This window comes from Nicotiana attenuata, unplaced genomic scaffold (assembly GCF_001879085.1).
Source record: "Nicotiana attenuata strain UT unplaced genomic scaffold, NIATTr2, whole genome shotgun sequence".
Lineage (NCBI taxonomy): Eukaryota > Viridiplantae > Streptophyta > Magnoliopsida > Solanales > Solanaceae > Nicotiana > Nicotiana attenuata.
In genome coordinates, this window is record NW_017670246.1 from 1,954,347 (window position 1) to 1,976,803 (window position 22,457).

The 22,457-nt window shown below is 42.3% G+C and overlaps 1 pseudogene; it reads left to right on the forward strand.

Annotated features, from left to right (window-relative positions):
• Positions 1-568: 568 nt before the first annotated feature.
• LOC109236594 overlaps positions 569-22,457 on the forward strand; it is a 29,721-nt pseudogene continuing 7,832 nt past the window's right edge.

The following is a 22,457-nucleotide window of genomic DNA, read 5'->3' on the forward strand; positions in this document are numbered from 1 at the left end:
AAATTAAAGATAAGTAAAAACTATTCGACAGTTCACATATATATCTTATTCTTTTATGTATAATTATTAACTAAAATACATTTTTAATAATATTAATACTATTTATAAAATCATGTATTACATGGCTGGACATACACGTGCAACGCACGCGTTGCGAAACTAGTACTATATTATAAGTGGAAAGCCTCTAAAGTTAAGGTTTGGGTTACGAAAATGCCCATAAAAAACAGAGTGACAGCTTTGTCCTTCAATCAAACACAACTCTATATTAAACTTTGTACAAAAATATAAACTTACATTCTAATAAAATAACAAAAAGGTAAACATATTCAATAGTAAATGTTAGGGCTAATTTTGACCGTCCCCCCAGCTGCAATACATGTATATGTTAGGGTTAATTTTGACCGTCCCCTATTCTATATTATTTATTTTCTCTTTATCAGACCTTTTCAGTTTTATTTGCATTCTAAATGAATTCTTAATATGTATTTGTATACGGTCTAAATCGGAGAGCTCGATTTCGGAAGCTCGGAGTAAGAATCGGAGACTTGATCATACCCTTGCCGGGATGTGTGCACCTCGAGAGGCAAATCGGAGACCCGCCATAATCTGCCATGAGGAAAGTATAATTTCGATGACACTCAAGAATGAGCGGGAATTTCTCAAGGACACATGGGTCAGGGTATAAATTATAGGAAAAGATTTGTACAAAATAGTACGAGTCCGTACTAGGTTGTTATACAACTGTACCATTCTTGACCATAATTGGGAATCTACCAGATTTGGGATTTTCCCCCTATATAAAGGGGACCCCAATCATTTGTAAGGATTATCTCATTCAGTGCAATAGAATATTCTACTCTGCTTTTCTCGTATATCGTGCTCCACAATTGTTCTGCAACTTTATTGTTTTTACTTTATTGGCTCTCAACTCACCTCGAGGCTCCCGAGTCAATCAAGCTCGAGGTCCCCGTCACTCTAACAACGCTGGTTTGATTCATCAATTTTTCTTATTTAAACCTAATATTACTTGTATATTCACTTGTATTGGAATAAATCACATATCTTTAAAACCACAAATCACCTTTAATTATTACTCGTATTTTTTGAGGTAAACAGTTTGGCGCCCACCGTGGGGGCTAAAGATAATAGTGATTATTTTAGTGCTAGTTTTCAGATAACACACGTTATTCTTCACACTTTTTCTTGTCAAAGATTCTTTGATTTCAGGCTAAGATATGTCTAGCTCAGCAAACACACCTGTGCATGGAAACGGTGGTCTCGGATCTCATGGAGAAAACAATGCAACGACTGCATAGACCGGTGTGCCACCGCTAAACCCTGGGGTAGCACCAGTGCCAAACCCCGTCGACGTTGGTTCACACATTGCCGTGAACGTCGATTTGGAAATTGATGTCGAAGGAAGTGTACGCGGAGGGGATCAACATGACGCTCAAAGGACACAGGCTCAAGGAGAAAGAGAAGTTAGTCTACAAGTAATTTTTGAGATGTTGCAAGCACAACAAGTTGCTATCGCCCAGTTACAGAGCCAGCAAAAGACTCCGAGCGTGGCTGAGCCAGAAACCGCTCATCGTGTTGAGCCAACCCCGGAGATATCAAGTAACAACGGCTCAGGAATTGACCCCGCCGTCATGAGAATGCTCGAGGAACTCACGAAGAGGATCGAATCAGGAGAAAAAAGAATTGAGGACAATGACAAAAAGGTGGAAACATACAACTCGAGGGTCGACCAAATACCAAGAGCACCTCCGATTTTGAAAGGACTGGACTCGAAGAAGTTCGTGCAAAAACCAATTCCCCAAAGTGCGGCTCCAAATCCCATCCCGAAGAAGTTTCTGATGCCAGACATCCCAAAATACAACGGGAGCACTGATCCAAACGAGCACATCACCATGTATACTTGTGGTATAAAAGGAAATGATTTGGAAGACGATGAGATTGAGTCCGTTTAGCTAAAAAAGTTTGGGGAAACTCTGTCTATGGGTGCCATGATTTGGTACCATAACTTACCCCCGAACTCTATTGATTTGTTTGCCATGTTGGCAGACTCATTTTTAAAGGCACATCCTGGTGCCAAAAAAGCCTCAATAAGGAAGTCCGATGTATTTAAAATAAAGCAAAGGGAGAATGAGATGCTGAGGGAATTTGTCTCTCGCTTGCAGTCAGAACGGATGGAGTTACCGCCGGTCTCTAATGACTGGGTTGTACAAGCCTTCACTAATGGACTAAATGAACGAAGTTCGATGGCTTCGAAGCATCTAAAATAGAACCTTAATCGAGTATCCCGCCGTGACATGGGCGGATGTGCATAATAGGTACCAATAAAAAGTTAGGGTCGAGGATGACCAGTTGGGAGCCCCGTTGGTCTCAGTTTATCCAAGCAGGTTACTACCAAAGGGGTCAGGAAGTGCAGACAGGGGGTCAAGGCCGAATAAGGAAAGTTATCAGCCATACGTCGAGGATCGAAGGAACAATTCAAGGCGTAACATACCTCGAAACGATCGAAGAAATGATCGAGGTCAAAGTTCCCGGGGACTCATGAGCAAAACCGGGTTTGATGGGCACTTGGGACCGGCATAGGCACCCCGATTATCGGAGTACAACTTCAACATTGATACCTCGGGTATCGTCTCAGCCATTGGCAAATTTAGAGACACTAGATGGCCCAAGCCTATGCAGACCAATCCTTCTCAGAGGAACTCCAACTTGATGTCCAAATATCATGGTACTCATGGGCATAGGACCGAGGATTGCAGGCAGCTTAGAGAGGAGGTAGCCCGGATTTTCAACGAGGGGCATCTTCATGAATTTCTCAATGACCGTGCCAAGAGCTATTTCCGAGAGAGAGATGCAAATAGGAAAAATGAACCTGAAGAACCTCAGTATGTCATTCACATGATCATTGGTGGAGTCGACGTCCCAGAAGGACCTATATTCAAATGTACCAAAGTATCCATCACAAGGGAGAAACAGACTCGGGACTACATGCCCGAGGATGGCCTTACATTCAGCAAAGAAGACATCAAGACCTTATCTCATCCTCACAATGATGCTCTGGTAATTTCTATCATTTTAAATAAAGTTCAGGTTAAATGTGTTCTCGTGGATCCAGGTAGTTCGGCAAATATAATCAAGTCAAAGGTCGTGGAGCAGCTGGGATTACTCAGTCAAATCATACCAGCATCTCGAGTCTTGAAAGGCTTCAACATGGCAAGTGACACGACGAAGGGGGAAACATCCTGTGATGACCCAAAAGGTCATCACTTGTTTTTAAAAGGAATTCTGCATTCCGAGGCCTTAAAAACCTCTTTTAGCATCACCTCAATTGGCGTGCGCAGTCGGGCGCGTAGCCGGAAAGCCTATATGTGAAAATCTGTGAAAAATGATAAATTTTGACTATAAAATGAATTAATTTAACTTCGGTCAACGTTTTGGATAAACGGACACGGACCCGTGATTTGACGGTCCCGGAGGGTCCGTAGGAAAATATGGGACCTGGGCGTATACCCGGAATCGAATTCCCAGGTCCCAAGCCCGAGAAATGAATTTTTGAAACTAATTGTTTTATGAAAAATATAAAAAATTTTGAAAGTGAAATGTTATGTGAGACCAGTGGTATCGGGCCCGTATTATCGTTTCGGAGCCCGATACAGGTTCAATATGATTTATATGTGTTGTCGGTAAAGTTTGGTAAGAAACGGAATCCATTTGACGTGATTCGGACCTTAAATGCAAATTTTGATGTTTAAAGAAGTTTTGAGAAATTTCATTGATCATGAGGTTTAATTCGATGTTCGTGATGTTATTTTAGTGATTTGATTACACGAATAAGTCCGTAGGATGTTTTTGAGGTAGTGTGCATGTTTGGTTTGGAGCCCCGAGGACTCGGGTGAGTTTTGGATAGGCCACGGGATACATTTCGGACTTCGAAAAATTGCAGATTTCTCAGCTGGTGTATCAGGTTTGCAGGCTTCGCAAATGCGAAGCCTGGCTCCCAAATGCAACAAACCATCGCAAATGTGAAAGAAGTGGACTGGCAGCCTGAGTCGCAAATGCGACTTCATCATCGCAAATGCGACTTCGCATTTGCGAACAGCCTCTCGCAAATGCGATGATGGCTCGAAGGCTGATGTATCGCAAATGCGACACTTGTTTTGCAAATGCGAAAGTCTCAAAATTCTTGAAGGGTTCGCAAATGCGAGTCCTGTTTCGCAATTCCCAAGATAGCAGAGGTCGTGGTTCGCAATTGTGAACCCCTGTTCGCATTTCTCAGATCTGCAACCTGCAACTTCTATACTTAGATGAATTTTAACCCATTTTCACATCTTTTCAAAACACAAACTCCCTAGGGCAATTTTTCAAGAACAACTCTTCCTCCAAATCAATGGTAAGTCATTTTTAACTAGTTTCCTTCAATCATTAACATCTTTTAACATGATTTTAACTTAAAATCAATAATTTTCATGGGGAAATTGGGTGTTTTGGGTAGAGCCTAGATTTTCAAAAATTGGGGATTTGGACCTCGGTTTGAGGTCCGATTTCAAAATAAATTATATATTTGGGTTCGTGGGGGAGTGGGTGACTTGGTATTGATTTGAACCTCGGGTTTTGACCATGTGGGCCCGGGGGGCAATTTTTGACTTTTTGGGTGAAACTTTGGAAAATTCATTTTCATGCTTTGAATTGATTCATTTAGCGTTTATTGATGTAATTAAGTAACTTGTGACTAGATACGAGCGAATTGGTGGTGGAATCGAGGGGTAAATGTATAATTTAAACGTGAATTGTGTTCGTGGCATCGAGGTAAGTGTTTGGTCTAACCTTAGCTTGCAGGATTAGGTGTCGAGTCCTATTTGCTATGGGGTAATTGTGGAGTACGACGTATAGGGATGTGACAAGTACCTATACATTTGTGTCTAGCATGCCCGTGAGTCTCTTAATGTGATTTTTATGACTTCGTCGTATTATTTATATCTTGGTGAGGATTTTTATTTGTTGAGCAAGGTTCGGGGAAGTAATTGTGATGTTTGATTATTGAGGAGCATTGGCTCAAGTTGTATAACGAATTGTGAAAGTACGAGCGGTAATTGCAACCTTTTGGAGCATTGGATCTAGTTGTGAAGTGAATTGTGAAACAAAGGTGAAAGAAGAGAAAAGAATCATTATATCGAGTCCCTTGCTGGGATATTGTTGTTGTTGTTTTGAGGTTGTCCCTTGCCGGGACTTGTTGTTGAATTATTGTTCCTTTGCTGGGATTCTTATTGCAAAATATCATTCATTTCCTTGCCCTATTGTTTGTGATTGTTGTTTGGGTGAGGAAGAGAGTTAAAGCACGAAGGATGATGTCGTGCATTGATTTTTGCGAGGAAGAGTGTAAAGCACGAAGGGTGATGCCGTGTTGCACGACGTACAATTCCGTGCCTTTATATGAGTGATTATGTGAGGTAAAAGCAGGAAAGGTGCTGCCGTGCCAATTATACTGATTTTCATGGTGAGGACGAGAATAAAAGCACAAAGGGTGATGTTGTGCACTTGTCCTTAATTTTCCTGATTCTACTGGTAATTGAGTTATGGTATTCTTTACGCTTACTTACTGATTTCCTATTGTTACTTGATTTATTTGGGACGTTATTTGTGTTGCTGAGATTTTATTGTGATATTACTGTGCTTCACCATAGGAGGGGTTCACGCCAGTGACGACGTTTTAGGGTTAGGGTTAGGTTGAGGGAGAGTTTGAGACGAGGGAGATGATGACGGCGGGTGAGGGAAAGAATGAGACGGGTTTGGGTACTTTAGGGGGGTTAATTAAGGTAAGGATAATCATGGACCGTTGATCAAAATGATCAACGGACATGATTGAACGGGCTAGTGGGTCGGGGGTAGGCAGATTGGGCCAAAAGGGGTTTGGGCTAATTTTAAAAAGGGGTTTGGGCTGGTTTTAAAGAGGTCAGGTCTGAAATAAAAGGGGCTATTTATTAAATGCCCAAACAATTTATAAAAAAATATTTTATAAAATAATTAGCTGATTATAAAAGTAATTTTCATGCGTAGAAACGTTTTAAAATAATTACTCAATATTTTAAAAATACAATAAACCATTTACTGGTAAAATAGTGCAATAATGTACACATGGACTATTATTGCAAAGTTATTGCAATTGTAACCAAAAAGTGTAAATCTGACCATTTGTGATATATTTTGAACCGAATATGAGTATAAATAGCAAAAATTGGATCATGAAATGTTGTAAGATCGTTTGTGGTACAATTTTGTAATTATTTACATAAATAAAATTCTGGAATGCATTAGTTTAAAAATGTAAAAATTATGGAAAAATATCAATTGATGTTAATGCATAGTTTTGAAGTTATATATGCACTTAAAAAGTATTATAGGGAAAAATTAGGTATCAACAGCTGCCCTTCTTTACCCGGGAAGGATGAAAGAGTTTTCGGGTAAAGAAATAATGGCCAATTTTGACCGAATGGGATGCTTTTGAAAAATAGAGGCCGGACTCTGGTCTTTGATCTGCCTATATATCCCTGGTTTTACAGGAATAAGGCCATGTGTAGTTCCGAATTCATCGGCAGAATATACCGATGAAGTCATCACAAGAACGGAGAATAGGTGAAGAATGGTTGTGGTGAGAGTTCAGGTTTGAGATAGTTTGAAGGGATCGGAGCGGGATTGCTCCTGTTGGGGTAGCGGTTGCTTATCAGGTCACCTGCAAATAAAGAGATACTACGAGCATATATTTGTGCGGAAATTTAAACATGATGAAGTTTCCCTTCAGACCATGAAAGTTGTCTTCGGACGGTTGAGGATGACGTCCTTAGACCATGATATCCTGGGCCATGAATTGTTCAATGAGGGATTCGCAGGCCATGAAATGATGTTATCGAGCCATGAAAATGGTGCCTCCGAACCATGACGCCTTTGAATAATAATATGCAAATTTGAGAGATCCTCAGGCCATGGCATGGTGTCTTCAGACTATGAGTATGATGCCTACGGACTATGACGCCTTTGGACAAGTTGACGATATTTCAGCCCGTAAGATGCAATAATATGATGCAAAAATCAACAAGACAAGGCTTAGTCTTGTGAGGTTGAGGGCAGAGCTTAGCCCGAAAGAGGAGCAAATAGATAGTCAGTGCTTAGTCTCGGCAAATAAAGGTGATGATTGGCATTATGCAAATAGGACGCAGAGCTTAGCCTCATGCAAGATTCGGGACAGGGCTTAGTCCTATGCAGATGGAAGGCAGAGCTTAGCCTTATGCAAAACGGAGGCAGGGCTTAGCCTCATGCAGATATAGAGGCAAGGCTTAGCCACATGCAGATGGAGACAGAGCTTAGTCTCATGCAAGATTCGGGACATAGCTTAGTCCCATGCAAATGGAAGGCATTGCTTAGCCTTATGCAAAAATGGAGGCAGGGCTTAGCCTCATGAAGTTATGGAGTGGCATAGCCTCATGTAGATGGAGACAGAGCTTAGTCTCATGCAAGATTCGAGACAGGGCTTAGTCCCATGCAAATGGAAGGCAACGCTTAGCCTTATGCAAAATGGAGGCAGGGCTTAGCCTCATGCAAAATGGAGACAGGGCTTAGCCTCATGCAGATGGAGACAGAGCTTAGTCTCATGCAAGATTCGGGACAGGGCTTAGTCCCATGCAAATGAAAGGCAGTGTTTAGCCCTATGCAAAAACGGAGGCAGGGCTTAGCCTCATGCAGATATGGAAGCAGGGCTTAGCCTCATGAAGATGGAGACATAGCTTAGTCTCATGCAAGATTCGGGACAGGGCTTAGTCCTATGCAAATGGAAGGCAGTGCTTAGCCTTATGCAGATATGGAGGCAGGGCTTAGCCTCATGCATGATTTGGGACAGGGCTTAGTCCCATGCAAAATAGAATAAATAGCAGGTGATAGCAGGGTTTTCTTAGCTGGTAATAGATTTCAGCATCACAGTTGTTATAAAGATTGTGACTTGGAGGCATGTATATTCTTCGCTCTTGCATCCAAAGAAAAATCGTGAGTTCTATAAAGGGGGGAGGTCGGTTTGTGCCTCCGTTTGTTTGCTTGGCTTGCTTTGCTTGGTCCGCAGGTCCTGATCAAATCTTTGGGGGTAGCATTGTCTAAACGGAGTCATTTTACAAGCAAGCATGCATAGTTTCAAAGACTTAATAGAAATATATTATTTCAGAAATTGGTTAGATGAACCAGTGACTGTGACACGATCCGAGACATCGCAACCTCTCAAGCTATAGAATTTTGAGGGTCCTCAAAATTCTGCCCCTGTTAGATGGACACGTCTGACTGCTACACATGCTGCGATCGGCTGAAATTACTTTAGAATTTTGAGGGTCCTCCTCAAAATTCTGCCCCAGTTTCTGGTTGTGGGGAAAAATAGGATTTTTACTGAATTATGACCGAACCCACAGGGCTGCCTACGTATCCCCTCTTAAATGGGAATCAGGTCGAGCGTAGTTCAATTTACATCATTTTGTGAAAATATAAATAGTTACACATAGTATCGCTTGACTGCATCTGAGTTGATCGGTTTTGGCTAGACTTCTCCATCCATTTCTGCAAGTATGAGGGCTCCTCCTATCAATACTCTATGAACCATGTAAGGGCCTTGCCAATTGGGAGAGCATTTCCCTTTGGCTTCGTCCTGATGCGGAAAGATCTTCTTCAACATTCTATTCTGATAGAGTTGCCCATGACACACTGCATTCATCCTTTTCCCGTCTATGAGGGCTAGCTGCTCATAACGGCTCCTTATCCATTCCAGGTTGCTGAGCTCAGCTTCTTGTATGATTCTCAGAGAAGGGATCTCCACTTCAGCGGGAATAACAACTTCAGTACCATAAACCAGTAAGTAGAGAGTTGCCCCGGTTGATCTGCGGACTATGGTACGATATCCCAATAACGTGAATGGCAGCTTCTCGTGCCATTGTTTGTGCTTTTCTACCATCTTTCTCAGTATCTTCTTAATATTCTTGTTAGCAGCTTCTACAGTTCCGTTCATCTGAGGTCTATAGGGTGTGGAATTCTTGTGCTTGATTTTGAAAGTCTCACACATGGTCTTCATCAGATCACTGTTGAGATTGGAAACATTGTCGGTGATGATTGATTCTGGAACTCTAATCCGGCAAACAATCTGGCCGTAGACAAAATATGCTATGACCTTCTTAGTTACTGCCTTGTAGGATGTTGCTTCGACCCATTTGGTGAAGTAATCAATAGCTATCAAGATGAACCGATGCCTATTTGAGGCAGTGGGCTCGATTGGACCAATGACATCCATTCCCCAGGTGACGAATGGCCAAGACGAGCTGGTTGCATTGAGCTCATTTGGCTGCACTTTTATCATATCGGCATGTACTTGACATTGGTAGCATTTTCGACATACTGGACGCAATCTGTCTCCATGGTCATCCAAAAATAATCGGCTCTAAGTATGTTCTTGGCCAAGACAAAGCCAGTCATATGCGGGCTGTAGGTTCCAACATGTATCTCCTCAATTAGCTTAAAAGCTTCTTTTGCATCGACACACCTTAGCAATCCCAAATCAGGAGTTCTTCTGTACAAGGTTCCTCCGCTACGGAAGAAATTATTGGACAACCTCCGAAGCGTACGTTTTTGAGTTTGACTTGCATGCTCCGGATATTCTCCTTTTGCCAAATATTCTTTGATATCGTTAAACCAAGGCTTCCCGTCTATTTTTCTTAAACATGGGCACAATATGCCGGTTAACTGTGGATCCTTACTGAGATGGGATCGATGAAGTTCTTGTCGGGATGCTGTATCATGGATGACAAGGTGGCCAATGCATCGGCAAACTTGTTCTGAATCCTGGGAACATGCCGAAACTCTGTCTTCATGAACCTCTTTCTCAATTCCTGCACATGGTGCAGATATGGCAATATCTTGGAATTTTTGGTGTCCCATTCTCCTTGTACCTGGTGCACAAGCAAATCTGAATCACCGATTACCAGCAGCTCCTCAACATTCATGTCGATGACCATGTCGAGCCCTAGTATGCAGGCTTCATCTCTGCCATGTTGTAGGTGCAGGGAAATCTGAGTTTAGCAGATACCGGATAATGTTGGCCAGTTTCTGATACCAAAACAGCTCCAATGCCGACTCCCTTGAAATTTGCCGCTCCGTTAAAGAACATTCTCCAACCGTCGTAGGACTCAGCAATATCTTCTCCTATGAATAGCACCTCTTCATCAGGAAAATACATTTTCAAGGGTTCATATTCTCCTTCCACGGGGTTCTCAGAAAGAGGATCTGCCAGTGCCTGTCCCTTGACTACTTTCTGAGTCACATAAACAATGTCAAACTCGCTCAATAAGATTTGCCACTTAGCAGCTTGCCAGTGGGCATGGGTTTCTTGATATGAGGTACGTTGTGTAGGCACATAAGTAATGCCTCAGCTTCTGAGCTATCCAGGTCAGAGCGCAGCAGGTACGTTCCAATAGAGAGTACCTCGCTTCATATGGAGTGAACTTTTTACTCAGGTAATACATAGCTTGTTCCTTTCTCTCTGTCTCGTCGTGCTGCCCCAGAATGCATCCAAAGGCTCCATGTAGCACTGCAAGGTAGAGTAGAAAGGGTCTACCTAGCTCTGGCGGGACCAAGACTGGTGGTGTTGATAAGTACTCCTTGATCTTGTCGAAAGCCTTTTGACAATCTTCAATCCAACTGGTTGCAGCGTCCTTCTTTAACATCTTGAAAATTGGCTCACATATAACTATAGACTGAGCTATGAAGCGGCTGATATAGTTTAGCCGTCCTAGAAAACTCATTACATCTTTCTTACTCTTCAGTGGCGGTAGCTTCTAGATGGCTTTGACTTTTAACGGGTCCAATTCTATCCCTCGACAGCTGACAATGAACCCAAGTAACTTTCCGGCAGGAACCCCGAATGCACATTTTGCGTGGTTTAGTTTCAGGTTGTATCTCTGCAGTCTGTCAAAAAACTTCCTCAAATCGGTTATATGATCTGTGGCTTTCTTGGATTTGATGATGATGTCATCCACACACACTTCGATCGCCTTATGTATCATGTCATGAAAAATGGTAGTCATAGCCCTCATGTAGGTGGCCCCAGCATTCTTTAGACCGAATGGCATCATCTTACAACAGTATACTCCCCATGGTGTAATGAAAGCCATTTTCTCAGCGTCCTCTTCGTCCATCCAGATCTGATGGTAACCGGCAAAACAATCCGCAAACGACTGGAGTTCATGCTTGAAACAATTGTTGATTAGGGTGTGTATGTTTGGAAGCAGGAAATCATCGTTTGAGCTGGCTCTGTTGAGATCTTGATAATCAACACAGACCCTGACCTTCCCGTACTTCTTTGAAACTGGCACGATGTTGGCTAGCCAAGTTGGGTATTCAACCACCCTGAGGCCTTGGCCTTGATTTTCTTAGTAACCTACTCCTTGATTTTCAGACTCATGTCAGGCTTGAACTTCCTGAGTTTCTATTTTACTGGTGGACATGCTGGGTTTTTGGGCAACTTGTGAGCCATAATGGATGTACTTAACCCGGCCATATCATCGTATGACCATGCAAAGATGTCCTCATACTCTTTCAAGAACTGTGTGTACTCTTCTTTTTTTTTATGGCGACAGGTGGATGCTGATACGAGTTTCCTTGACAGTTTCAGAGTCTCCCAAGTTGATTATTTCTGTTTCGTCCAAATTGGACTTGGGCTTTTTCTCAAAGTCTTCTACTTCTATGACAATTTCCTCGGGTATGACATCTTCTTCTTCCGAATCACTATCCTTTTGTTGCGTCGTTTCATTACATGTCACAGTTGTTGGTTCATCGAGACAAGAATTGGTAATGCTGTATAGATAAAGATATGAGAGAAAAACGGTAATAATAAATATTGATTCATTGAAGCATAAAAGTGAATTTCAATAAATTAAACAACGTTTTCGGAACATTGGAAATATTATTTAAGACAAAATGCCAAAGAGGGAAATCATTTTCTTAAAAAATAAACAAATTAATGTTGTTCATCCTTGCTACCTCGGGACTCGTCGGGCCCTGGATGGTCTGACAGTCCAAATCTTGAGGAATGATCCTCTCTCCACAGCTCGGATGGTAGGGCCTTCCTCCTCCTCAACAATTACACAACAGTCCATGTCCTCATCCTCCAAGAACAACTTCCTTATGGCTGCCAGTGCCTCTTCCTTCTCTGATCCCCATATGATGCCGGCCTGTTAGAAAGTCTGACTCAAGTGCAATATAGGTTGCTCCAATGGATAGTACGGACCTCTCCATGGGGGTGACCAGTCATTGTATTCTTGCCAGGTGTATTGATACCCCAGCCCAAAAGTGGTACAATAGTACTTTGGCTGTATTGGCTTTGTGATGCCTTGAAGGTTTTTACCAAGACCCTTTCCAGGCTCATACCATACCCAATTCATCATGCTTGCTATCTTGTCATCCCACCACTTATCTTTGTCGATTGCATTGACCCACTTGATGTGATGATAAGTTTCTCTGCCTACCTTTCTCATATTCTCAACCATCGGAATAGTCTGACGGGTACAAATGGGGTTGCTCCCGTCTCCGTGGATAATCACCTCCTGATGGTTCAACTCAAATTTTATTGCCTGATGCAAAGTTGATGCCACAGCCCCAACGGCGTGTATCCATGGTCGTCCCAACAGCAAATTGTAGGATGCAGATATGTCCAGCACCTAAAACTCGACATCAAACCATGTAGGCCCCATTTGCAGACAGAGATTAATTTCCCCGATGGTTGCCTTTTGGGACCCATCAAATTCCTTTACGTTCATGGTCCTTTCTCGTATCTCGTATAGGCCTTTGCCCAACCTATTCAGTATTGTTAATAGGCAAATATTGAGACTGGATCCTCCATCAATCAGGACCTTGGTAATAAAGTAGTCTTCGCATTGCACTGTGATATGCAGCGCCCTATTGTGATTCAAACCCTCAGGCGGAAAATCACCCTCGTGGAAAGTGATTTTGTGACTTTCCAATGCCTGTCCTACCATGTTAGCCATTTCTCCGCTTGTGATGTTATTGGGAACCTATGCTTCGTTCAATACTTTCATCAGAGCGTTCCTGTGTGCTTCTAAATTCTGTAGCAACGACATGATAGATATCTGAGCAGGAGTCTTATTTAGATGATCGATGACTGAATACTCCCTTGCTTGCACTTTCCTCCAGAGGTCATCTGGACCTGTTTCAATAATGGGAGGTATGTTAGAGGCCTATTTACTGGACTCTCCCAAATGCTCGGGTGTATAGACCCTTCTAGTCCTAGTCATCTCTTGTGCAGCACCAGATTCCCCCATCCTGGTTTTTCCTTTTCTTCTAGCTTCGGCCACATAATCCCATGGTACAGCCTCGGTGCTGAAAAGCGGTGTAGTTGATACTCTCACTGTAAATGGTGTGGCTACTTTAACCTCAAATGGAATAGGTGCAACTGCAGGGGGTCCTACCTTAACTTTTAATGGGATTGATGCAGTTACCTCAACCTCTCCCTTCGGATCCCATTATTCATCCCTCTATATCACATTGAAACCTTCACCCATGTGATCTAGGAGGGGGTTATTGCAGACATTAGGTGTAGCCTTCTTTGCCTGGATGATCTTGTTGTCAATCAAAGTCTAGATTTTGTCCTTCAATGTGCGGCATTCGTCAATGGCATGCCCTTTCGTACCAGAATGGTATGCATAAGTTTTATTCAGGTAAACCCATTGGGATGAGTTCTCTGTGGCCAGAGCAGGGATGGGAGTGACGTACCAGTAGCCTTCAATCTTTCGTATAGCTGGTCGATGGGTTCAGCAATGGCAGTGTATTGTTTGGGTGGTCTGCGGTCAAAAATAAGACGCGGTCTTGGGTAATTTTGACGAGTTGAGGTGACTGAAAGTGAGATGGCTGGGAATTATAGGTATGATAGGTAGTGGCTGGTTGGGAGTATCCGGGGGGGGGGGGGGGAGGGTTGATATGTAGGTTGAGGTGCTTGATATGTATGTGGAGAGGTTCGGTATACGAATGGAGTTTTGGGTCCTTAGGCGACCAATACTGCTCCCACGTCCTTCTTCTTAGATACACCCCCTGACTGCAATGCTTTATTAGTGGCCTGCAACGCCCCAAAGTTCGTTACTATCCCGCTCTTGATGCCTTCTTCGATCATTTCACCAAGTTTGATGATATCAGAGAACTTATGGTTTTCAATAACCATCAACCTTTCATAATACTGCGGATCCTGTGCTCTAACAAAGAACTTGTTCATCTGTTCCTCGTCCAATGCTGGCCTGACGTTGGCCGCTTCTGACCTCCAACGAGTAGTATACTCGCGAAAACTCTCACTGGGCTTCTTCTTGAGGTTCTGAATGTAGAAGACATCTGGTGCATTCTCTGTGTTGAACCTGAATCGGTCCATGAAATCAGACGCCATATCCTAGTTGAACCTTTTCTTAGGATCCTGGCTGATATACCAGGACAAGGCATCTCCCGTAAGACTCCTAAATAAAAAGCTTCATCCGGATCTTTTCATCTTTTCCGACCCCGACAAGCTTGTCACAATAGGTCATTAGATGAACCCTGGGATCACCTGTACCGTCAAACATGTCGAACTTGGGAGGTTTTTAAACCTCTAGCAGTTCTACATTCGGTTGTATGCATAGGTCTTCATAGTTCAGACCTTCTATCCCCTTGCCTCCTTCTACGCCTTGAACTTGGCTGGTCATATTCTTGAGCACCTCGGCCAGGTTCTTAATGAGCATGTCCTTCTCAACAGATTCTGGTGCATAGGAGATGGGTTGAGTAGAGTGAGGTAGGGTCTCCACATATATAGGGTTGTTTTGTGACCTGGAATCTGAGTATAGTGGTGATCGTTGGTGGGATTCTGGGGTTCATGAATGACTGGTGGAGTATTTTGTGGAGTATGGTAGGAGTTTGGCTGGTATTGTGGTGGGATAGTTTGATTTGTGGGGGAGTTGTATAATGGTGAGGTATGAGTGGATTTTATGGGCGAATCTTGGGTGTGTTTTGAGGTGGTGCGGGGTTCTGAGTGTTTGGATTACTGATGTCGGGGACGCTAAGTGAGAAGGACAGGTTTGCCACATTCCGAACATGCTCAAGCTCACCCTGGAGTTCTACTATTTTCTTTTCGAGCCATGAGACTACTTCATTTGGGGCCTGAGTACCCCTACCATCAGAAGTTTCTGCATGTTCGACCTATGTGTTGTTTTCCTTTCTGGCGCAGTTCAAATCTTCCATTTTTGCTTTTCCCTTGCCTTTTGGTGGACTAGGAGGAGGAGAAGGTGGAGGGCCCCTAGATCTTGTGTGATAAGCTGATGATGCTAGTATGCAAGAACCAACCTTTGGGGAACGGGAATAATCAAAAGAAAGAAAGAAAAACAAAATGTAGCCAAGTTAGTAATGATTCTGAAAAATTTGCAGTATTTAAACACGTATCGCGGGAGTATGAATTTGCGTCCTAATTTGGGAGCCCAATTGTTCCCGTGGTAGGCCTAGCGACAAATAGATTTGGAGAAATTTAGTGCCAATAATTACCTCATTTCATTAATGTAAAAATAGACGACCTAAAACGATACTAAATAAGATAATGTCACTAATGGCACTTATTACATTTAGAAAGCAAGTAAACCTAATCTATTTGGTCCCAGAAGGACCTTCTCCAGACTGGATGCTCTTGTCGATCAATTCCCCCAGTTCGCGTAGGTTTAGCAGTAAGAATTCCCTTGACAAATGCCCTCCTTCGTTTCCCTCAGCATTCTGGCAATCAGTGGCTCTCTTCCTCATTTTCCCTTCCAATTCCATCAGATTATCCTCCAAATATTCTAGCCTTTCACTGGATTTAATAGCCTTTCTTTCCACTCATTGATCATTTCCATGTCGGCCTTATGCTGCTCTATATGCTCGTTTTCAGACTCACGAATTCTTTTGCGCAATTTGTTGTACTTTACCTGTGCTTCAGCAACTTCGTCTATAACCCTGTTTTCTGGACCAACCCTTGGCTCGAAGATCCCCACTATGTTATCATCCAACCATGAGGGGTAAAAGTATGTATGACATCCAACTTGATGGTATCCTTTTCCACGATAATCTTCAAGTTCCACATGTGTTGTGCTTCATTCTTGTATGGGATGGCGTCACCTTGAAAATCGGCTATAAAGTGACTCATCTTAGCGACTCACGGTACGACTTCTCTCCTACCTGCCTGTCTCATAACCCTGAGGGGAGCGTAAGGGTATATGCCCCTTAACCCAATTAGTACCAAGTGGGGAGCATCCCTGGATCTGATGATGAGCTCGTCGGTGGGGAACTATTTGAACATCCTTTGAACCTGGTCCTCAGTCAGATTGTTGAAAAATTGCACCCATCCTATAGCGTCCTTTGGTTGAGCAAACATGTCTGGAATATATGTCATTTTCTTGGGATGGTGGAAGGCTATATGATCATTCCACGGTCTTCGTGGAATCTCTTGACGGTATTGACCCCTTTGGAGATGTTCTAGCAGCCAAACTTGCAGCAGCAAATAGCACCTCTCGAAGAATCTGAACCCCTTCTGACTGTGTTCCAAGGCCTTGTACATATCTGCGATGATCATATAGACAATGGTATATGTCTGCCCCTCGATCCCGTCCATCATAGTTTCGGCCACCATGGCCAGCCTGGTGTGGATTTTGTCCCATTGGATCGGGAACACTAGCATGCCCAAGAAACACCCAATGAACACAAAGACCCTACGATGAATCCAACCCAAGGAGGTGACGAAGAATTCATCATCAAAGATACGGTAAGACCTGGTGTGACCGTATCGCTCATAGAGGAAATTGAAAGGTACATAAGAGTTTTTAGGCACTCCAAGTCATCATTCTTTTTTAACCCCATCATCTTCAAAAATCCCCTAGTGGTGCGGTTTTCTGGTGCCAATAAACCAGGGCTATCTCAAGGTAGCCCAGCAAATCCCCCTATTTCTTCTAAAAGAAGCATCATTTCTATGTTTCCGAAGCGGAACACAGCCCTTTCTTTGTCCCAGAACATGGTGGCAGCCTCGATCAACATTTTGTTTGGCTGAAGATCCAACAAAGAAGGCGAATTCCCTAGGACTCATTTCACCTGATTTTGGTCACTTGAAGGAAGATCCCTCCACCAATCTAGCAAAAATAAAGGTACGCTACTGACCATGCCGAACCGGGGGACTTCGTGTCTCATTTCTGCAAAACAAAAGATGGTTAGGCCCTTTCCCCCTCCAGGTTTGTCTATTTATACAATAATGATTAGCATATTGGCACTTTATCCAAATTAATGCACAAAATCGTGGTTGCATTCGTTGGGATTATGGAAAACCCGATGGACTTCTGGGTGGAGCTTGTCTTAAAGGGTCGGTATGCGGACAACATATTAACCCGACTAGGTTTGACCATGATGCATGCACAATTGATCGGAGTAAGTTTACTACATATAGGTCTAGACTGGAACCCTCTAGCGGACAACTTGAGGGGGAAAGGCACGAAACCGTCGAACGCACCACTGATCGACTAGTTTACCGCAAATACGCCTTTCAAAATTTAAAAGGGTGATATATAGGAAAAGCTCAAACACTCATCAGGCGTTGCTATAGGATTGATTACGCACGAGTGGAATATGATGTTGAGCATGATTTATGCAACAATAAATAGCATGGTGTCAAGTATTGGCACGTTTAAAAAAGGATAAATGCGGTATTTAAATAATTGAAAAAAAGTTACAAAAGGAAAACAAGGAAACAAGTCAGTTTCGGGCAATAAAAGAAATCATAAATGCTTGGGAAAAAGTAGTTAAATCCAAATAAGGGGGAAGGGAAAGGTTGTATCAAAATAAAGCATGCTTGGGATTAATTCACAAAAGCAAGTTCGTTATGGTATGAGCCTAAAAATCCCCAGCAGAGTTGCCATGCTATCGCGCCCCCTTTTTCCATGCGGAGTCCGGGTTTCGACATTCATGGGGGAACAACTCATTTCCTTTTGGGAATTGGGTATTTGAAGAGTCGCCACCTAACGGATTAAGGTGCGTTAGAGCACCTAGAGCAATTAACTCATATAACTAGTTTGCATTACCAGAGATTAGGGTAATGGCTCGAAATAACCTTGAGGGAAAGGTGTTAGGCACCCCTCGCGGTCCACAACGGTGGGTCCCGACCGAACTCAATTATGTGAATTAGTCATTTAACAGATAGGCAGTCTAAGCACCCATTTGCAAGTAAAGGATGTTTGACATATGTAAATAAAGGAAGTTTAACAAATAGGTAGTCTATACACACATATGTAAATAAGGTGAGGGAAGTCCTAGGTTTGTTGGCCTATAGGATAACATCTGTACAATACCCGGTAAGCCTTCGTCAAATAGAGGGGTTACACGTGGCATTAGCGCACAGGTCATCATATCCTCTACTACCCAGTTACCCTCCCCTTAGCGGTTATATAAGCGATTTTAATTAACGAACTCTAAGCGTGCTTTACCCGTCCCTTCCTTGTGGCCCTGGAGGTGTTTAGGACCTCTAATATTAGGTAGTTCTAGACCCTCCTAAGGTGTTTAAAAGGGAAAATTCAAGCGACAACAAAGAACATATAGGACTGCCAAATAAGAAAACAATTAACGAGGCTCATGTTTACCTCCACACATAAACATATAATTAGCACGTCTCAAACAGCAAATTTCAAAGAATTTCAGAAAGTTTCTAGAACATGATATCTAGGTGAGCATGACAAATAGAGAATATGCAGCATTGTTTTAGAGCGAAGTAGCATAAACCTAAGTAGTTTGCCTACTGATTTTAGCACCTGTTGAATCTAGGCAGTTCACGAATAAGCAGAGCACAGTTTTTATAGTTTTTATAAAACCTTGATTAACTATAGGCTTGCCTAAGCATGGAGCTGTAATGCCCTATAACATGCTGTCTAAAAAACGCAAACTGAATTCTGGAAATTGATTAAAAGAAAGCAAACAATTTGGGTTGTTATGCGTCCTAGAAACATGCTTGTCTAGGTGCTGGCCATCACGAAACTGATTTCATACATATTTACCCTATACATGGTGTCTATGTGGTGGGGTTGTTTTTAAACATCTTTATAGATGAGATGGTTACTGATTTAGGCGATATAGACGTGATTTAAAGCGAATGCAAATACAGTCCTAAAGCAGGATTTCTAATGCACATAGAGAATGGTCATTCTATTAGGCAGAATTATAACAGGATTTCTAGGTGATTATGCAGAAGCAGAATGAAGTGATGAGCCTGTAACAGGCTTTATGGTATGCAAAAAATAGTAAACATGACAATCCTAAGGCATGATTTCTAATGCAAGTAACATAACAGACCTATGGCATGATTTCTTATACCAATAGGCATAGCAAACCTAAAGGCATGATTTCTACCCGGTTTCCCTCGCAAAAATCATATAGGAATCCCTTCCCTTTTACTAAATACCCCAATATCTGTTTACACAGGTTATTATTACAAATCAGAAATGAATGAATTACATAATGAATATAAGTTATGCTATAGGGGGCCTGAAATAGGCCCAAAGTGAACTTGGAAATACCAGGCCTTCAAAACAGTCCAAGATGCCATACTGGATTTAACAAGAAAAAGTGTTTAAGTCCAAAAGATAGAGTAAACTAACACAACTGGTATCCCAAAAAATATCCAAAATCGAAGCAAAGATTGAAGGAACCATGTAGAATAAACTAGTGTTTACATATTCTTGCACAAATTAGTCACAAAGACGAAAGAATAACTAATCAAACACTTAAAAGTCAGAAAAACCTTTGAAAACAACTTGGGACGAACCCTAGTTTAGGAAGAGTGAATAAAAATCGAAATAATCAATTAGAACAAATATTTTTTGAGGGAAATCATTTAATTACATTCGAATCATCTCAGATCTGTAAAGATCTGAGAAGAATCGACAGTATCGAGCTAGGGTTTTCAGAAAAGTAGTAGAGATGAGAGAATAGGTCAAGAACCCATAGATCCGTAATTAAACAAGAAGAAGTTCTTACTCACAGATGGAAAATGGCCTGAGACAGGCTGGTAAACAAAGTTTCAAACCGGAACCAGTTGGGGTTCCCTTGAGATCTTCTCAAGGACCCAAGAAATCGAAGAGCCATGGCGTGTAGAAGACCAAGCCTGGTCGGAGAAGACATAGAAGCACCATAGGAGGGGTTCACGCCGGTGATAGTGTTTTAGGGTTAGGGTTAGGTTGAGGGGAGTTTGAGACGAGGGAGATGATGACGGCGGGTGAGGGAAAGAATGAGAAGGGCTTGGGTAGTTTAGTGGGGTTAATTAAGGTAAGGATAATCGTGGACCGTTGTGACGACCCAAAGGGTCATCACCTGTTTTCTCACTCATTCTGTGTCTCTGAGGACTTGAAAACCTCATTTAGGCTTGCCTCAATTTGCGTGCACAGTCCGGGCGCGTAGCCGGAAAGCTTAAATATAAATTCTGTGTAAAAATTTATGAATTTTGATATTAATATGAATAAAGTTGACTTTGGTCAACATTTTGGGTAACCGTGATTGGACGGTCCCGGAGGGTCCGTAGAAAAATATGGGACTTGGGCGTATTCCCGGAATCGAATTTCGAGATCCCAAGCTCGGGAAATGAATTTTTGTGTGAAATTATTTTCTGAAATTAATTAAGGAAAATGGAAAGGAAATTTGATCAGAAGACTATGGTATCGGGCTCGTATTTTGCTTCCGACGCCCGGTACAAGTCTTATATGTGATTTAAACGCTTTCTGTAAAGTTTGGTTGAAAACGGACGTCATTTGACGTGTTTCGGACTTAAAAATGGTAAAATTGTGTTTTGTGAAAAGTTGGAAGAAATCATGTGATTTGAGGCTTGATTCTATGTATATGATGTTATTTTGGCGATTTGATCGCACGAGTAAGTCCGTATAATGTTTTTGAGGTTGTGTGCATATTTGGTTTGGAGCCCCGAGGGCTCGGGTGAGTTTTGGATAGGTGTCGAGTTGCATTTTGAGCCTTCAAAAATCTGATATCCTTCAGTGCTGTAGGATTCGCATTTGCGAAGCCTGGGTTCGCAAATGCGAAGTCCCAGCTATCGCAAATGCCAAACCAGCCTAGGAAGGCCAAGGTTTGCAAATGCGAAGCCAGACCTCGCAAATGCGATGGTCACTGGTTCGCAAATGCGAGACCAGTTCCGCAAATGCGATGGTCCCTTGGTAGACAAGAGTTCGCAAATGCGAACTTAAATGTCGCAATTCCCAAGCCTGTTGGGTTCGCAATTACGAACCCATGTTCGCATTTCCCATATCTGAGGCCTGCAATTTTTCATACTTAGACGAATTTTCAACAGATTTCTTCATTCTTTCAAACTCAAACACTCCATAGGCGATTTTCCAAGAAGCTTATCTTCTCCAAATCATTTGTAAGTCAATTTTTACTTAACTTCTTCAATCTTCTACATCATTAAACATGTTTTCATCTTAAAATCAAGGATTTTCATGGGTGAAAAGGGGGATTTTGGGTAGAACCTAGGTTTTCTTAAAATTGGGGATTTGGACCTCAAATTGAGGTCCGATTTCAAAACAAATCATAGATATGAACTCGTAGGGGAATGGGTAATCGGGTTTTGGTTCGAACCTCGGGTTTTGACCACGTGGGCGCGGGGGCGTTTTGGGAATTTTTGAGCAAAACTTTGGGAAATTCATTTTCATGCATTCAAATTAGTTCAATTAGCATTTGTTGATACATTCAAGTAATTTGTGACTAGATTCGAACGATTTGGTGGTGAATTCGAGGGGTAAAGCTATTCTAGAGGCTTGAGTTGAGTTTGGAGCATTCGAGGTAAGTGTTTGATCTAACTTTGGCTGGAGGGAATAGGATTAGAGTATTGTTTGCTAGTTGCTAATTGTCGAGTACGGTGTATAGGCATGGTGACGAGTATCTTTACACTGGTGTCTAGCATGACCGTGAGTCCTTATTTGTGCTTATTATAATTTTGTTGTGATTCATCCTTGGGGAATTGATGATTTATATATAATGTGAAGAGTATGAGAAAGAATTGTGATTATTCCCTTGCCGGGCTATATTCGTATAGTGATTATCTCCCTTGCCGGGATTTAACTATTTGCTTGTGTTTCCCTTGCCGGGACTTCTATTACTGTTCGTCTATCCCCTCGCCCCCATCGGTTGTGATTGCTGCTTGGGTGAGGAAGAGTGATAAAGCACGAAGGTTGATGTCGTGCACGATTTGTGTTGAGGATTTATTAATGCACGAAGGAACATTATGTGCCATGTCTTGATTATTAATGCACAAAGGAACATTCCGTGCCATGTCTTGATTATTAATGCACGAAGGAACATTCCGTGCCATGTTTTGATTATTAATGCACGAAGGA